General features: G+C 43.5%; 1 protein-coding gene and 1 long non-coding RNA gene across 9 annotated transcripts in view; both read left to right on the top strand.

Moving 5' to 3' along the window:
- TACC1 (transforming acidic coiled-coil containing protein 1) overlaps nucleotides 1–16,759 on the top strand; it is a 95,777-nt gene that overhangs the window by 22,424 nt on the left and 56,594 nt on the right. The gene's annotated exons all lie outside the window — the stretch shown is intronic.
- LOC118971790 (uncharacterized) lies at nucleotides 3–10,267 on the top strand. Its single transcript, XR_005060454.2, has 2 exons — nucleotides 3–9,093; nucleotides 9,405–10,267. It is a non-coding gene; the product is annotated as an uncharacterized lncRNA (long non-coding RNA).

Below are 16,759 nucleotides of genomic sequence, written 5' to 3' on the forward strand. Positions count from 1 at the left end.
TCCCAGAGCCCTCCCTGGGCCGCCGGCCGGGGGTTGCGTGCCAGCCCGGAGTAGCAGCGCACGAGCCTCTGTCCCCAGGGCTGGGAAGGCGGGGGGCCCGCGCGCACCCGCGGGAGCGCAGGGACTCCGAGGTTGGCGGGTGCGACATCCCGTCCGGAGTTCCGCCCTGAGGGGTGCCCTGGGGGCGCCCGGCCACGACCCCACCGACAAAATTGAGCCCAGGCGGGGCTCCTGTCCTGCGCCTCTTCTCTCTGGGCGGGTGGGAGCAGGGGACCCCGAGTTTGTCCGAACTCTTACCAGTAGGAAAACACACGTGTCCTTAAGGGCTCTGAAACGTTCACATTTGCAGGGAGGTGTGGATGGTAGAAAAGGACTCGAGTCTCCAAGATAACTCAGCTCGTGGTGGCCTTCAGGATCCAGGAATTTTGATACAGTGCTCGCTGCTCACAAGAACTCCCTCTCTTGTTTGCTACGATGGCTTCATGATGATCTCAGAAAAAGGGCTGTATTGTAGCAGAAGTAATTAGGCTTTTGTTCTGGGACAGCAACAATTAGGGACACCAAGTACTGAAATGCAAGCTGCGAAGGGACATTTTTAGAGAATGTGATTTAGATCAAGTTGCAGGGTCTGAAAGATAGCCATGCTTCTTGCCAGAGAGAGGATGCGTTGATAATAACTTATTTGAGAACCCAGGCTTGAAGCGTTTGATTAAAATTGTTAGAGTGTGTGTGTCTTGGAGGTGAGGTAATGCCAAGGAATTCATACTGTATTTTAATTCAATCAATGCCAAAGCAGTTTAGTTTGAGGAAGGTGCGCTTAACTATCACATAGAGGCAACCTGGGCCATGGGAGGGTTTTTTGATCATCATTTCAAAGCAGAGTACCTCCCAAATATCCAAATGATAAATGTTTTAGTGGTGCCTTCAGCTGTTTGCATGTGATCACTAATCTGAAAGTTCAGGCAGCTCGTTAATCATAAGAATAACTGAGAATTATTGAGTACATAAAAGGCGGGAAACAGTGTTCTAAATACTCTGTGTGTCGTTTAATCCCCAAGAACACTGAGTTAGGTTCTCTTGTCTTCGTTTTACTGATGAGGAAATTGAAGCACAGAGAGATGAAGTGACTTGTCCAAGGTCACACCGCTAGAAAGTGGGGGGCCCAGGTTGTCTAACTCCAGAGTTCTTGCGGCAGCTGCTTCCCAAAGGAGAGTTGAAACCTGTATTTCCTAGGAAACAACCAACTTTTGTCTCAGTTGGCCGAATGCGCCCCATTTTTTTCTTTAACTCTTCCTGGACAAGGGAAAGCTGAATTAGCAATGCATAATACCTAATAAGAGGAAGTTGCGAAGGTTGATTTAACTTTTTAAAAGACTTTGAGATGAAGTGAAGAGTTTTGGAAGCAGATAGCCCTGAGCTTTATTCTAGGCTGTCCGCCCCTTAACAGCTGGAGATCTTTTATCTTTTCCTTAACCTCTCTGTGTCTGTTTTCTTGTTTGTAAATAGAGAATGAAAACAATGTCCTCTTTGTCAGCTGTTCTCAGGATGACATAGATCATGTATGTATAACAAGTTATAGTTTATCTCTGAGCAATATATTGTTTTAGCCAAGAATTAAAAGTTGATTGTTTAATCCTTGGGACTATGTGTCAGGGTTTACTGTTTAATTTGAAAGTAAATATTGGGATCGTTTGCTGATAGCATGCTGAAGAAATGCACTCCGTGCTTTCTATGTAATGTTCTGTTGTTAGGGTGAGGAATTTGGTTCTCAACTGTTAAATTATCTGTTGGCTTGGCAATAGATAGAGACTGTCTGTCTCCAATGAGGTTCTGTGTGTACCTTACATATTTAGCAAAGCTTGTCGTGGTGGTGGTGGGGCGCCCTTATCCACTCAAGTGAATGCCTTTGGAAGCACATGTAGACAGTCTCATCAAAGTGTACTTAATGAGCCAGCCCTACAAACCACTTGGTGTGCCCCAGGTGGGCACTTTAGAAATGTGAGATTCGTCACCTGTACTAGACATGAAAAGTAGAAGATATGTTTTTTATCTAAGTCCTGCCTTATTCAGATGTACAAGCCACAAGTCTCTCCAGGGTCTAAGAAAGTATGGACTCATGGTTAATGTTACTCGCCTACGGATTTCCTGCCGGACACAATGGCTATCATGGATAACATGACCTCAAGGAACTTCTATGCAGGCCGTTGCATTTTCAAAATCTATTGTTCCTTTAAAAAAAAAAATACATGCATGAAAATCTCACAAGTAGAGCATTACTACTGGCATTTGTTGAGGGAGAAATTTTGTTTCAGAATGGTCACAATTTATTTTTCAGAGTAATTTAAATACTAAATTTAAGTATTAAAATTAACCAGGTAAATCACTCTTAGCACAGCTCTATTGTGAAATATAAACAAGTATGGATGTACATGAAAAGAAATGCCTGATTTTAAGATAAAACTTGTTATTATTAAAAATGGTGACTGTCTATCTTCCCCAAACCCAAGGGAACAAAGGAGCTTGCTCATTGGTAAAAGGTAGGAGAAATTTCACTTCATTTATTCAGGGACACTGCCCAATATGGTGATTAGGAGCAGAAGCTGTGGAGTCAGGCTGAGCTGGGTGGGAATTCCAGCTAGATCGCTGACTAGCTTAGGCCAGGAAGCTTTGGAAAATACTTGTTTAACTCTTCAGTTGAACAATTCCTGCATCTTTAACATGGCTATAATCATGCCTACTTTTTGGCATGGTGTACATTCTTAGCACAAGGTCTGAGTGTTAGTACATTTACATGTATGTGTACCTATAAGCCAGATGCATGTAGTACAAGGTTCCGTGGGACGTATATTTTTGAGAAAGGCAGCATGTCCTTAAGGGAGAGCTGCCTTGGGCCTTAATGCAGCAAGTCTTAGAGAACAAGCAAAGCCATAACTCTTTGGAGTTAATTTTCTCCTTGGTTAATTTCCATTTCCCAGGAAGATACACCCTTAAGACTGTGGATGTGTGTTCGGGGATATAGTGGTTTGGTGAGATGTTTGAAATCACAGATTCCTTAGTTGATTATTTCTGGCCACGTGCCAGGGTGGGTTTTCTAAGAGCAGTAAATATTTGGGGGAGAGATTTGAAGCATGACATACAGCAGAGCCATGGGGGAACGTGGTGTGTAACTAATTCCTCCAGTGCTTATGAAGCTCCACTGCCTGAAATGCAAGATACGCACCTGTTGTCAATTCTTACTAAATTTGTAGACCAATCTTCATTTGCATTTGGAATATGTCATAATGGAATAGGACAGTGTCAGAGTCGGGAGGAGTTTCTGAGGTCTTGATATTTTGCTGTGCTCCTTTCTGATTATGTAATTTAGATGTGGGTTTTACAGGGTTCTAATGAACTGCAAAGTCAGCAACAGTAAGTGAGCTTCTCTTGTTGGGCAAGTCACTGGGACAGATGTCCCTGACATGAAGAGGGAGGTGCCGGCTTTGAAGTCTTAGACACAGAAAAACATGACTCAAAATAAACAAACTTAGGGAGCAATGTTTCTGAAACCCATTACTTGCTAATTCATATCATTCACCACCTCCTCACCACACAATTTTTACTGCCATAAAAAATGTTTTGTGACTTGCATGACAAGGGAATTGTTTGTGTGTATATGTTGAGTTTAGTTATCACAACTTCCGGATGTGAGGATAGTTGAAATGGTAGAAGAGTTAATAATGGAAGAAAAGTTCCTCTCTGCAAATCACTGAAAGGTAAGGTAGATACTCTTATCAAGAATGGAAACTCTAAGGGGGCTCAGGGAGGGTTTTGTCTACAATTTCTTCTCTCTTTTAGTGGCCAACTGCTCCCCCCCTCTACCTCTACCCTTCAGCTTTTCCCAGCTGGTCCATGTTTCAGTATTAAAGTCAAGATGAGAAAAGGGAGGGGAAAAGAAGGGGGCATGGCTACTGGTGACCTGAGCTAGCAAAGTGGATGACTTAACGTCTGACGTCTGAGTTGATTGGTAGCCAGAGTGGGTTGTAGGGTATGTGAATTTGTTAACCTGAGGTCAGGAAATCAAGTGATAACATCCTGAATGGCCATGGAAGTTGGAGGTCTCTCTTCTAAGGCTCACTCTGCCTTTTTGGGGGCTACTTTTTCAAAAATTGTGTGTGTGCATTATTTTATTGTGGTAAAATACACATAAGATAACATTCACCATTCTTAAAATCACTTTTAAGAGCAGAATTTAGTGGCATTAAGTACATTCCCATGCCACTATCCACTTCCGGAACATTTCCATCATCCCAAACAGAAATTCTTCACCCATTAAATACTAACTCTCCATTCTCCCCTCCCTTAACCTGTGGTAACCTTTATTTTACTTTCTGCCTCTATCTGCCTATTCTAGGTCCCTCCTATAAGTGAAATTATACAATATTTGTCCTTCTGTGTCTGGCTTACTTAGCATCATGCCATCAAGGTTCATTCCTGTTGTAGCATGTATCAGGATTACAGTCTATATGACTGAATAATATTCCATTGTATGGATATACTACATTCTGTTTATCCATTCATCTGTCGATGGACATCTGGGTTGTCTCCACATTTGGCTACGGTGAATAATTCTGCGATGAACATTGACCTGCAAGTATCTGTTTGGATTCCTGCTTAGTTCTTCGGGGTATATGCCTAGGAGTGGAATTTCTGGGTCATATGGTAACACTATGTTTAACTTCCTGAAGAGCCACCAAACCACTTTCCACAGGATTTCACCATTTTACTTTATCACCAGCAAAGCATGAGAGTTCCAATTGCTCCACATCCTTACTGTCACTTGTTGTTCTTGGGGTTTTTGGGTTTTGTTTGTCTTTTTAAATAGCTGTCCTAATGAGTGTGAAATGATGTATTTTGTTTTGGTTTGCATTTCCCTGATGATAAGTGATGCCGATCATCTTTTCAGGTGTTCATTGACCATTGGTATATCTTCTTTGGAGGAATGACTATTCAAGTCCTTTGTTCATTTTTGAATTAGGTTGTTATTGAGTTATGGGCATTCTTTGTATATTCTGGATATTAATCCCTTCTCAGATATATAATTAGCAAATATTTTCTCCCATTCTGTGGGTTGCCATTTTACTGTATTGATAGCGACTTTTGATGCACAAATTTTTTTAATTTTGATGAAGTCCAATTTATCTTTTCTTTTGTTTCCTATGCTTTTAGTGTTATATTCAAGAAATCACTGCCAAATCCAATGTTGTGAAGATTTCCCCCTATGTATGATTCTAAGAGTCTTATAATTTTAGCTCTTAAGTTTAGGTCTTTTACCCATTGTAAATAAGTTTTGCATATTGTATGAGGTAAGAGTTCCTTCATTCTTTTGTATGTGGATCCAGTTTTCCTGGCACCATTTGTTGAAAAGATTATCTTTCCCCCATAGAATGGTTTTAGCAATCTTATAGAAAATTGACTGTCTATGTGAGTTTTTATTTCTAGACTCTCTGTTCTCTTCCATTGAGCTGTATTTCTAGCCTTATGCCAGTACTAAACTGTTTTGATTACTGTAGCTCTATAGTAAGTTTTGAAATCAGGAAGTATGAATCCTTCAACTTTTTTCTTCTAGTGGTTTTATGACTTCCTTTTCATTATCATAAACCATTTACCCTATTGAAATTTCTAGAATCACTAGTATAAGAGAAGGGTTTTTTTTTTCAAAGTAGCTAACCAGTTATTTCAGTACTAGTATTAAGAACTGATGTTCCCCAACTTACAATGATTGGACTTAACTTTTTTGACGTCATGATGATGATGTAAAAGCAATATGCATTCCATAGAAACCATACTTTGAATTTTGAATTCAGATCTTTTATTGGGTTAACCATCTGCAGTATAATCCTCTCTTGAGATGCTGGGCAGGGCAGTGAGCCACAGCTCCCAGTTAGCCACACAATCACAAGGGTAAACAACTGATACACTGAAAACCATCCTAAACCCACACAACCATTCTGTTTTCACTTTCAGTACAGCATTCAATATGTTACATGAGATATTGAACACTTTATGATAAAATAAGCTTTGTGTTGGATAATTTTGCCCCCCCCGTAGGCTGATGTGTTTGAGTATATTTAAGGTAGGCTAGGTTAAGCTGTGGTGTTTGGTAGCTTAGGTGTATTAGAGACATTTTCTATGTTATTTTCAATTTATGATTTGTTTACCTGTATGCAACCCCATTGTAAGGTGAGGAAGATCTGTACCAAGTAATCCTTTCTCTTCCTGCAGATTTGTAATACCATTTTGGAAAAACAGTATTATAACCTCTCTTTCCTTCTGTTTAACATTTGATGATTGTTCTCTCTCCATCGTCATTCATTCAGCAAACACTAATTGACTGCCTAATTGTGCTCAGGCACTGTGAATGTTATTTACTATTTCTGTAGGAATTTACATGAGCAGAGGAAAGCATTTTCAGATGTTTCAAATCTGAATATTCATTTATAATACTGGGGCCAAGTGATTTGCTAGAGAGTCAGACAAGTGGAGGTGAGCTTGTGAATGGAGGAAGGTGTCTGGAGTTTGGGAAAAAAGGACATTCATAATTGAGCTTTTTTCATAGATTTTACACTGACGTGGGTCAGTCTTCAGCCCATTTGAAAGTTTATTTTTAAGCAATATAGCTTCCTATATGAAAACAGTGATGTTTCCAAATGCTCTGCCTGCTCTCTTGGGCTTACATTTTTCTTGGACAGTCTAGACTTTATTTTTCATACTAATATGACAAATATTATTTCTGACAGATGATAGATGATAAACCACTATGCTCTACTCTTTCTTTACCTTCCATCTTTTCTGCATGTGCAGATTTGGTAACTTCAGAGAGTGAGAGAATCCCTCACTTTGGCATTTCTTCATTCTCTAAATTCTTACTGTTAAGGACACTTCGGATGTAATTTTTTTTTGCCTGTACATAGTACAGTGTTGCCTGAACCCATCTTATGGTATGTCTACTGCCAATGTTATTAATAACAATTGTAAGTAAAAGAAATTATATTTAGCTTGCTTAAATTTAGGGGTATTACATAGAATTTTAGAGTCGTATCTATTTTCTGAAAGCAGGATAGTTCTATTTCTAATATAACTCATACATCTGTCTCATACTGCGTGTCCCCAGAAAAGCCTGACAGCCTGGTATGTCACTGATAAGGATGAGACCTCCCAGAAATCTTGCAAAAATGCTTTGCTTTACAGCAATAACTCTTAAAACTCCTTTGGATCACAGATCCCTTGGTTACATGAGAAATGCTTTATAGACTTTTTACATGTATGCCCAATATATAAAAGGAGTGTCAGAGATCCTGAGGCCTACACATTATCTCTTTTAATCCTTTCGTAGACCCTAGGAAGTAGATAACATTCTCTCCGTGTTACAGATGAATAAACAGAGGTCTGGCAAAGTTGAGAAACTGAGTGCACAGAGCTAGTTAATGACAGCTGGGATTCAGGGCTGGTGAACCTAGCTGAAGCAGAAGTGGTGAAATTACCAGCAATTTCCAGAGTGGGTCTTCCATATCAGTACTTCATTAGCTAGCAGAGGTTTCTGTTTAGCTGCTAGAAAATAAATTTTTATGACTCTTACCCTAGTGATAACATAGTTCCAGGTAAGTACAATGTTTGAGCAGCAGTGTCCAGCCCATTCTGTAGATAAATACCCATATGTTATATTGCATTTATACAGAGCAGACAGAATGCCTCTTCTGGGTTTCTTTGCTGACTTATTTTTGTCCGCGTATCCTGCTTTCCTAACAACTGCACAATGTTATGTTTCTATGGCTACATCAGAACTGTTCTTAAATAGAGGTTTGAGAAAACACAACTAGCAAGGCTTGGGCAAGATAGAATGGTGGGAAGATGACTGACATTTTACCTGCCAGACATCATCTTCTAAGCATTTCTTTGAGTCTAATAGTCTTTTTTTAAAATTGGAGTATAGTTAATATACAATATTATATTGGCTCCAAGTATACAACACAGTGTCTAATGGTGCCCTGCTGTCTCTGCCCCTTCCCCAGTTCCTTTGCTTGTCTTCAAATCTGTATGCCCACTGGTTTCACCATGTGTGAAGCTGTCGTTCCTAATAAATGACCAGTAGCCCACAGTGATGACATTTGGGAACACAAGTCAAGTTCTGAATAACATGGGCCACCTTTCCAATGGATACCCAAGTGCAGGTTGACAGGTTCCCTTGAGGACAGGATTATAACTAAGAGATGTGCCCAAATTTCAGGAGTAGCTGACAGTAGCAGAGAGGAAGAGGGCCAGAGGGAGGATCTCTGACCTTCTACCTCCTTTCTGCTTCTTGCCGGCTAGGAGGCGCTGTTTTCTCGTCCTCCCACCAGGGGGCGCCAGCCACCACCTGCTTAGTGCTTGGCACAGACTGACCGGAGTCGAGCGAGACTATTTTGTTCTGCTGACTGCTCTCCTGGGTAGGATGAAATGAGAAAGTCATCTGATACGAACTTATGCTACATGGTAGAGAAAAGAGAATACGGAATGAAGGAGGATGGTATTGCATTTTTTGATACCTTCATCTCCTGCTGGCTTAGGATCGATCCTACCTCTCCTGAGTGTGTTGTTTCTCCTCACACCTCCGAATTGTATGGTTCAGAGCATATTTTCTGTGGCTTCTGAGAAGCTGGAAGGCTTCCCCCTTCTTCATGCTGCTCAATGGTGTTCACTGGTTGAATGGCGTATAAACGCCCTGTGTTGGATGCGGGAGGCGGGCTGGTGGTGACTTTTGTAGTTAACCGAAATACAAATCTTGAAGACATTGTCTTCAAAAAAATGTGTTGATTGAATGTGTGACAGAGTTTCTGGTGCCCTCTGGTGGCTGGGCGGCGGTCTGCACAGCACGGTTGCGTTCACAGAAAGAGGGAGACGCGTGCTGTCCCTTCCCGGCAGGATGCCGGCTCTGCCCTGAAGAGAGTGAGGAATATTCTCCAGAGACCAGAGCTCGTACTGTTCCAGTGGCTCCCTCGTCTCTCTCTCAGTTCCGGTCGCCCTAACCTACTCCTTTTAGTTTCTCCTTGCGGTTCTCAGTCGGCAGTCCTTTCCCAGGTGTGGCCTTTTTCTTTTAAGTAAACATCGTTTTCAGTCCCCTGATAATTAATTGTCTATCTTGTTTGATTCCAGGTCTCTGCTTGAAAGGTCGGAGGTGCTAAGGAGGGTCTTATGTTGGGACTGAAATGTTTGAGGAGTGTATGTGTGTGTGTGTATGGGGTGAATGTGTGTCTGCATGTGTGACTGGGGATGTGTATGTGTGCATGTGTGTGTGACCCTGTGTGCATGTATATGACCCCATGTGTGCATGTGTGTGCGTGTGCGCGCCTGTGCTGCCGGCCCTGACTGCCAAATCCTTGCTCACTCAGCAGTGTCACCGCACAGACGCGTGTTCCCTGCCGAGCGGAAGGGCTGTACTCGGTGCTGTCGCCTGTGTCTCCTGCGGAGCATGCCTACTGCATCTGACAGTGTCAAATCCCGGATTTCTCGCCTCTTTCCACAGCGGAGAGGTCGTTTGGGGCCACACCGTTCATCAGCAGGGCAGTGCCCCCCAGGAGCAGCGCTCCTGCCCTCCCAGCAATCTTGAGGGGGCGGATGTGGGCTCCGTTTCCCCTGCAGGCACCAGCTCGCTGCCGAGCCCTCCTCCTCCCTTCTCTCCACCCCATCCTGCCTTGGCGCGTTTGAAAGCCCTGCGTGGAAGCTGGACGCCGTTCCCTTGTTTGGCCCTGCTCGAGCGCTCCGCCGGGGCCCCGCGGCGGCTGGCGTTTGTGGGGCTCGTCGGGGCCCTGCCCTGTGCGGTGGCCTCCGGGTCAGAGAGAATAAGCAGCCCCAGCGAGCCTTGCCAAACTCAGCAGACGTTTTTGATTGAATTTAATTAAAGGGCGCGTGCTGAAGAGAAAACGATTCTGAGTATCTTATTTGAGAAGAAAAATATCAACACTGAAAGGGAGGAAAGAAAGACCCCAGCGCCAGGGCGCGTTACTGTCTCCTAGAGTTAGGGGATGTCTCTGAACTTGGTCCGTCAACGGTGGTGGGGTAGAACGAATTGTGGGAACATCTGAGGCTGCTTTTTACCAAGCAGATGTATCAGGAGCCCCGGAAAGAGGCTTAAGAACGTTGCCACACAGTCTCCCTGTATCCATTACTGGCCCCACATCCTGGGAAATGTGTCTACCAGCTGTCATTCCTCCAGGCTTACAGAAGGTCTTCAATAAAGGGTTTATTGCACCAAGAGGCAGTGACTAATGAAAATGCCCACCACGTGGGCTAATCCCAGTGCTGAGTCACATTTCTGCCTGTACTGTCTGCTGATGCCACTAACGGTCTCAGCTTGCCTCCTGGGAGGGGTGCCTGCTGGATGCACTGTGGTTACCACAGCAGATGCCACCTCTACAGGTAGCAGCTCTTAGCAGGGCTCCCTGCCTTTAGAATTTGATGCAGGAAATGGGAGGGGTAGTGGTCAAAGGTTTAGAGAGATTGTCAGGACAAAATGGGATGGACTTGGGTCGTGTGCCCTCTGCTGGACTGAGTGTTGTGGGTGGGGTGCATGGCTTAGTCAGGCTCAAGTCACTTCCCCTCCCGGGGTCTCAGGAGCCAGAACCATCCACCGCCCCCAACCCCTGAGGGTGGGAGGGGTGGCCTCATACAGACAATGTGGACTGTTGCTCAAAAAAGAGAGACCAGTGTTAGGCGAAGAATAGGGTACCCTCTTCGAGCCATCATTCAGCTGTTGTGAGTCAGGTGCTGAAAATACCCTGGACTTAAGAGTTTTGTTGAACAAAATTCAGAATATTTTGGACAAAAAGAAGTAATAAGTGGTATTCAGTCCATAAATACCATTGTGAGGGGAACTGTTGAACTTGCTGTTGATCAGAAGGCATTTTACGTCTCGTTTGGAGGATACAGATGCATTTCCTGTGTCCAGAGAAGGTCTACAGTGAGATGAGAGAACAGTGATTTAAGGTACCCCCTGGGAGGCCCATTGGGGGCTGGACCCCCAGAGTTTCTGATATACTAGGTCTGGGGTGGGGCTCAAGAATCTGCATGTCAAATTCCAAGAGATGCTGACCCTGCTGGTCCAGCTGCCACACATTCAGTGTCACCCGTTTAAGGCAAAGGACTTAAACACTCCATTTACCAAAAAAGAAAGAAGGAAAGAATGGAAGGAAGGAATGTTGGATGAGAAGGAAAGAAGTCAGCCAATGGCTCAGTACATACATTACAAGATTCAGGCGCATTAACAATCAAGTTCCAGTGAAACCAGCAGCGTCAAGTCGTCTCTATGGATTTGCCAAAGTTTTAGCAGATTAACTGAACTCAGGGTTGATTATGGTTTAGGGAAAAGGCTGCCTCATACACTGTTGTATAAAAACGGGAATTGGTACAGCCTTTCCGGAGGGCACTTTTGTTCTAAGTATCTAAATATAAAAATGTGTCTGTTTTGACACTACAATTCCACTTCTGGAGTTTTAACTCTAAGAACTAATCACATGGGTGTGAAAAGACACATGGGTGGGGTTCAGCATGGTTTCATTTGTGAGAAGGAACAATGAACCCTCTAAATATCCCTTCATAGGGAACCAACTATGTAAATCATGTAGACACACATGCTAAGGAAAGGAGATCAGAACATGGGTTCTGCAGGGGTCTGGAAGGGACCTGGGGGACATCCCAGTTCCCACTCCCCCTGCAAACAGGAGGAATGGGGGAAGGCCTCACCTCTGGCAGAGCACAGGATGTATATTTAAATCTCATTTGTGTGTCTGGCTGCCTGCCTGCCTCTCTAGCCATGCTCATAACACCGGCTTGTGTATATATAAGGGTGGATTTGGAAGGTTTGTTTAATCAATATTACTGAGTAACAGAACAAGATAGACAAGGTGCTTTGTGTTCATGGATGGCCCTTCTAGTTGGGAAAGACATAAGTCAAAAATATGTAAATAGTTTGATTCCAGTATAAGATAAAAAGATAAAAACAGGATATATTACCCACCAACATTTCAACTGTGGTTATTTATCAAAAGTTTTCCTTTTCTTTGTTGTCTTCTGTGTCATCCGAAATTCACTTTTCAAAGCCCACCCTCCAGCAGGCCCCCGATGGCCTGTGCTCTCCCGACCCCACCAGGTGCCACCTGGGGTGGTAAGTCCCTTGCTCCTTGTGCATCAGCCACACTTGCCCCAAAGCAGAGGCTCCTATTCCCTCTGCTGGGAAGCTGATACCCCTGTTTAAAAAAATTAAACTGAGTAATTTTAATGATCTAATGATTGGCTTTATTAAGCAATTCATGAATCAGGCAGCATCCCCTGTACCAAGCAGAAAGATGCTCTATTGAATTGCAGAGAAGGAAAGGTTTCTAAAGGTAGAGAGGGAGCTGGAAAAAGGAAATTATTAGAGAATCCAATGTTTTAGGCAAAGTCACCCTCCTAAGGGGAAGAGAAGGGATCTCTCAGTAAATTTCCTAGTGCTGACCAGAAATTTCCATGGTGACTGAAAGGTTCCATTGCTGGGGGGGCTGAAAATACAGGTAGGTTAGGAAGTAAGTCTTGGTTTGGTGACATAGAACCATTAGCAGGAATGACTCAATCTTTGGGCCACCCCAGATTTCCAGGCTCATCCCTCAGGCCACAGAGCAGCCTCTGACTCCCTGATTTATCTGCACTAATCCCCCCACCCCACACGGCCCTTGGCCTTTCTTGTAGCCGCTGCACTTTTCTGACATTTGCATGACAGTTTGTTAGTTATGTACTTGTTTCTTTGCTTACCAAACTCACTAATGTGCAGGCTCCATGAGGACAAGAACTGGGTCTGTTTTGTCATTTTTGTAATATTTGTGAGGTCATTGAATGAAAGAATGAACATGTATATAATTTTCCCTTAATAAAGGAATTTGAAATATTTAAAACAAAGCACACTGTTGTTTGTGTGCAGAAGGATTCTTTGCTTTATAAAATAGCTTGTGCTGCCTTTTAAAATGAGGTGAATGGATATGTGTGTGTGTGAGTGTGTGTGTGTGTCTTACACATACCAAGTGTGCATATCCTTTCGGGTTGGGAAGAAAACTTAGAATTCATTACATCCTACCTAAGAGATGTGAATCCTAGTCATAAAAATTTTGGTGCCTGACTAAGGATTAAGGACAATCCTTAATGTCCAGGGACTCATCTGCTCATCTGAATATGAGGATGTTTGCCCAATTATCTTGGCAAAAGTCCTTTCCAACTAAAAGTTCCTGTGGTTCTGTGACATCTAGGGTGGATGCCTAGGTTTGGAGTCAGTGACTTACCATTTGTTCAGAAAACAATTTAAAACAAATACACTCTACTCAGTAGCTATCCATGCCTTGCCCCAAGGAAATAGAAAATACATATGGTATTACTTCATTGTACATGTTGAGGCACTGGCAGGAGCAGTAAGATAGCCTTGATTATGGTAGTTCTGTAAGATACTATAACAAAATAACTTGGCTAATTATGAGTCCATAAGAAAAACAGTTTCTCAAAAAATACTTGGTGGGCAGATGCTGGAAGTGGCCATTAACCAGTTAGTGTTATAGCCAAAAACAATGATTAACTCATTTATAGAATGTGGGTTGGTTATTATTTTAGCCTTTAAATTGGGGAGATACTTATATTCATTATATGGTATTTCTGGACTTACAAAATCATATTATTTTCAAGGAAATCTCCCCAAAGGAGATAATATCCTCTGTGTGATAGCCAAATCCACTCTGCCTGAAAGACTTGGCCATTGTAGGGATTATCTAAATGTGAACTCCCTACACCCTTCAGCTTTTTTGTCTACAGGTGTCACCTTTAAAGATGCAACTACCTGATTTCCAGAAAGGCAGTAGTCTTACTGAAGTCCTTAGAGTAGGAAGAAGGGTGGGCTCAGCCTGTCTTCAGGCTGGTGAGACCACCTCATCCATGTGGCAGGCATGTTCACGACTGGGAAATTTTCTCTCTTTAGGAAAAGGTCACCACTGAGATGTAAGATGACTTTTTTTTTTATTAAGGTATCATTGATATACATTCTTATGAAGGTTTCACAAGAAAAACAATGTGGTTATCACATTCACCCTTATTATCGAGTCCCCCCAACCATATCCCATTGCAGTTACTGTCCCTCAGTGTAGTAAGATGCCACAGAGACCCTATTTGTTTTCTCTGAGCTACACTGTCTTCCCCGTGACCCCACACACACCAGTGCACCAAGCATGATACCCCACAATCCCCTTCTCCCTCCCTCCCCACCTGCCCTCCCTCCACCCCTCCCCTTTGGTAACCTAGTCCCTTCTTGGAGTCTCTGAGTCTGCTGCTGTTCTGTTCCTTCAGTTTTGCTTTGTGTTATATTCCACAAATGAGGGAAATCATTTGGCACTTGTCTCTCTCCGCCTGGATTATTTCACTGAGCATAATACCCTCTAGCTCCTAAGATGACTTTTTAAAGGAACTGAAATAAAATGCTTCTCACAATGATGTGAAATAAAATTTAAGGCAAGCTTTTCCAGTTGCACCTTCTGAGGGAGCTGAGATGCTGAAATGCTCCCACTGTTGCATTGTTAAAGGGAGGCCAGGCTGCGTAGCCAAGGGACCCAGAAGTGCAGCTGAGCACAGGTGGATTTTTAGTTCTCTCACTAACAGTCCTCAGGGTGGCTAGTCCAGGGCAGCAGGCTGCTCTGCTGCGTGAGGTCAGCGTGGCTCACCCCACCGTCTCCCAGCTGTGGTCCCCATCCACACAGTGGATGCTGGCTCACCACCAGCCCATGAGACCAGGAAAAAGAGTCCGGGATGAGCAGCTTTCTTTTTAAAGATGTTGGCCTGAAGTTACCTCTCCCCCTGGCTCCCACCCCACAGCCAGAACTGGGTCACAAGACCACACCTCGCTGAGAGAAGGCAGAGGTGGGGTGGTGGAACGTGGCCTCTTGCTGGGTGGCCTTGTGCCCAGAAAAACCCAACCCCAGGGGGTTCTTTTACTGGAAGAAATAAGGACATACTGGATGTGGGGAAGTTAGACTCTACCTATGGTGGTCTTGTCGAAATTCTGTGGAAAGGATGCAAAGGCACATAATGCTAACGAAGCATTAATGTTTCTCATGTATCTTAATTCAAAGGGTGTGTGTGTTTGTATTCATATTTGTACAGAAGGAAGACAGCCATGAGTTATGTTTCATAATTTGTGTAGGAGGTAACTTTTGACAGTTTTATCAAGTTTCCATCTCCTCCGGGAAGACAGAGGAAGTCAGTGTGACCCCTCTCAAATGTATCAGCATTTTTGCTTACGGAGCTCAAGCCCCCTGGACCACTCCCCAAGCCACAGCTGCCAGCATCCCTCTTCCCTTGGGGCGGGGCTGGATTTGCCATGAAGCCAGTGAAGCTTACACCTGGACCCTCACTTGCACAGACCCCCTCCTAGGTCTCCCGAGGGGCCCTGGCATTGTGTTCCCAAAGTCCTTTTGTATTTTTCTTAAAAAGATCTATTAAGCTTCCTGCTCCACAAAATCGTGCTTTGGCGGTCTGTTCAGTGACCCCCACTCCAGCCCTCCACAGCTCCCAGTCATCCTATTTGCCTCATCAATATAGTTTCTTGGAAGGAATCACCCTAAAAGGAAGTACCCCAAAGAGAGAACACCTCAAAGAGAGAGATGATGCTAAAACTGATTCTTTTGCGTCTTCCACATAAAGGGTGCCTTTTATATCCTGTCCCAATTGTGTGTGTCTTTGAGGATGACCATGTGGTATCTCTAGGAATCCCTGGAAAATCTTTTTTGTGGCATCTTGGCCGTCCAGGCAAATGTCTCCTTGTAATGAGGATGTCACCTGTTGGTCACCAGAGGTCACTTGGATTAGACCCACAGGCTGCCCACTGGGCATCCCTCCCCTTTCCTCCTGCTGTATATCGTCCAGGCTCGCTGCTTCTTGTCTTGATCTCAGACAGGTCTATTTGGTTACCACCAATGGTCCCTTTGGTTAGAACTTTCCTGTAACTGTTGAAGGAAGAGAATCTTCTATTGGTTCCACTTCCGGATTCAAAAATCAATCTTCAATCAGCTTAAAGCATTATTCCTGGAGTGGAGCAGAACTGTATATGGGGAGGATGGCAATACACACCCACGTATGCATAATCTTGCGTATAATTTCAAGGTCATGATCTTCTGGAACACTTCCTTGCTAAGCCCCAATCAAGAGTCCGCGCTGCTAAAGGCTGAAAATGTAGCCACCTTGCCTTTTTTTTCTTTTTTTAAGCCATGATAATACCTTGCTTATGAGACTGTGGAGCAAGGGTGTGGAGATAAGAGGAGATGAGCCGTGTAAAGCGCTTAGCACAGTGTTGGACACAGAGTAAGCAGTTCCAATTGCTCAATTCTCTTTTGGGGTCTGGATGATCTTACTGGTTTTTGTGAGCTCCTTAGGTAGTAACACTACTGGTTTTTGGTTACTATGATTTTTCCTCAACCAGCCGGTTCGCCTTTTAATTTGATGGCAACATTCCAAAGCCTCCCTCTTCTTATGGAGCCAAATCTGCCATCTTTATTTTGTGTGTGATTTTGTTAATAACTTCAGAGTTTGGGCAGTCACCCTCTAACAGAGCTTTAACAGATTCTGTTGCTTCTAGATTGTTTCCTTCCCGTGGTGTGATTTTTATTATTTAACCATCTAATCTATCTGGAATTTATCTTGGTGTATGCTCAGAGGTAACGGTTTAATTTCATCTTTCTTTTTCCTA

Source organism: Manis javanica, chromosome 12, assembly GCF_040802235.1.
Source record: "Manis javanica isolate MJ-LG chromosome 12, MJ_LKY, whole genome shotgun sequence".
Classification (NCBI taxonomy): domain Eukaryota; kingdom Metazoa; phylum Chordata; class Mammalia; order Pholidota; family Manidae; genus Manis; species Manis javanica.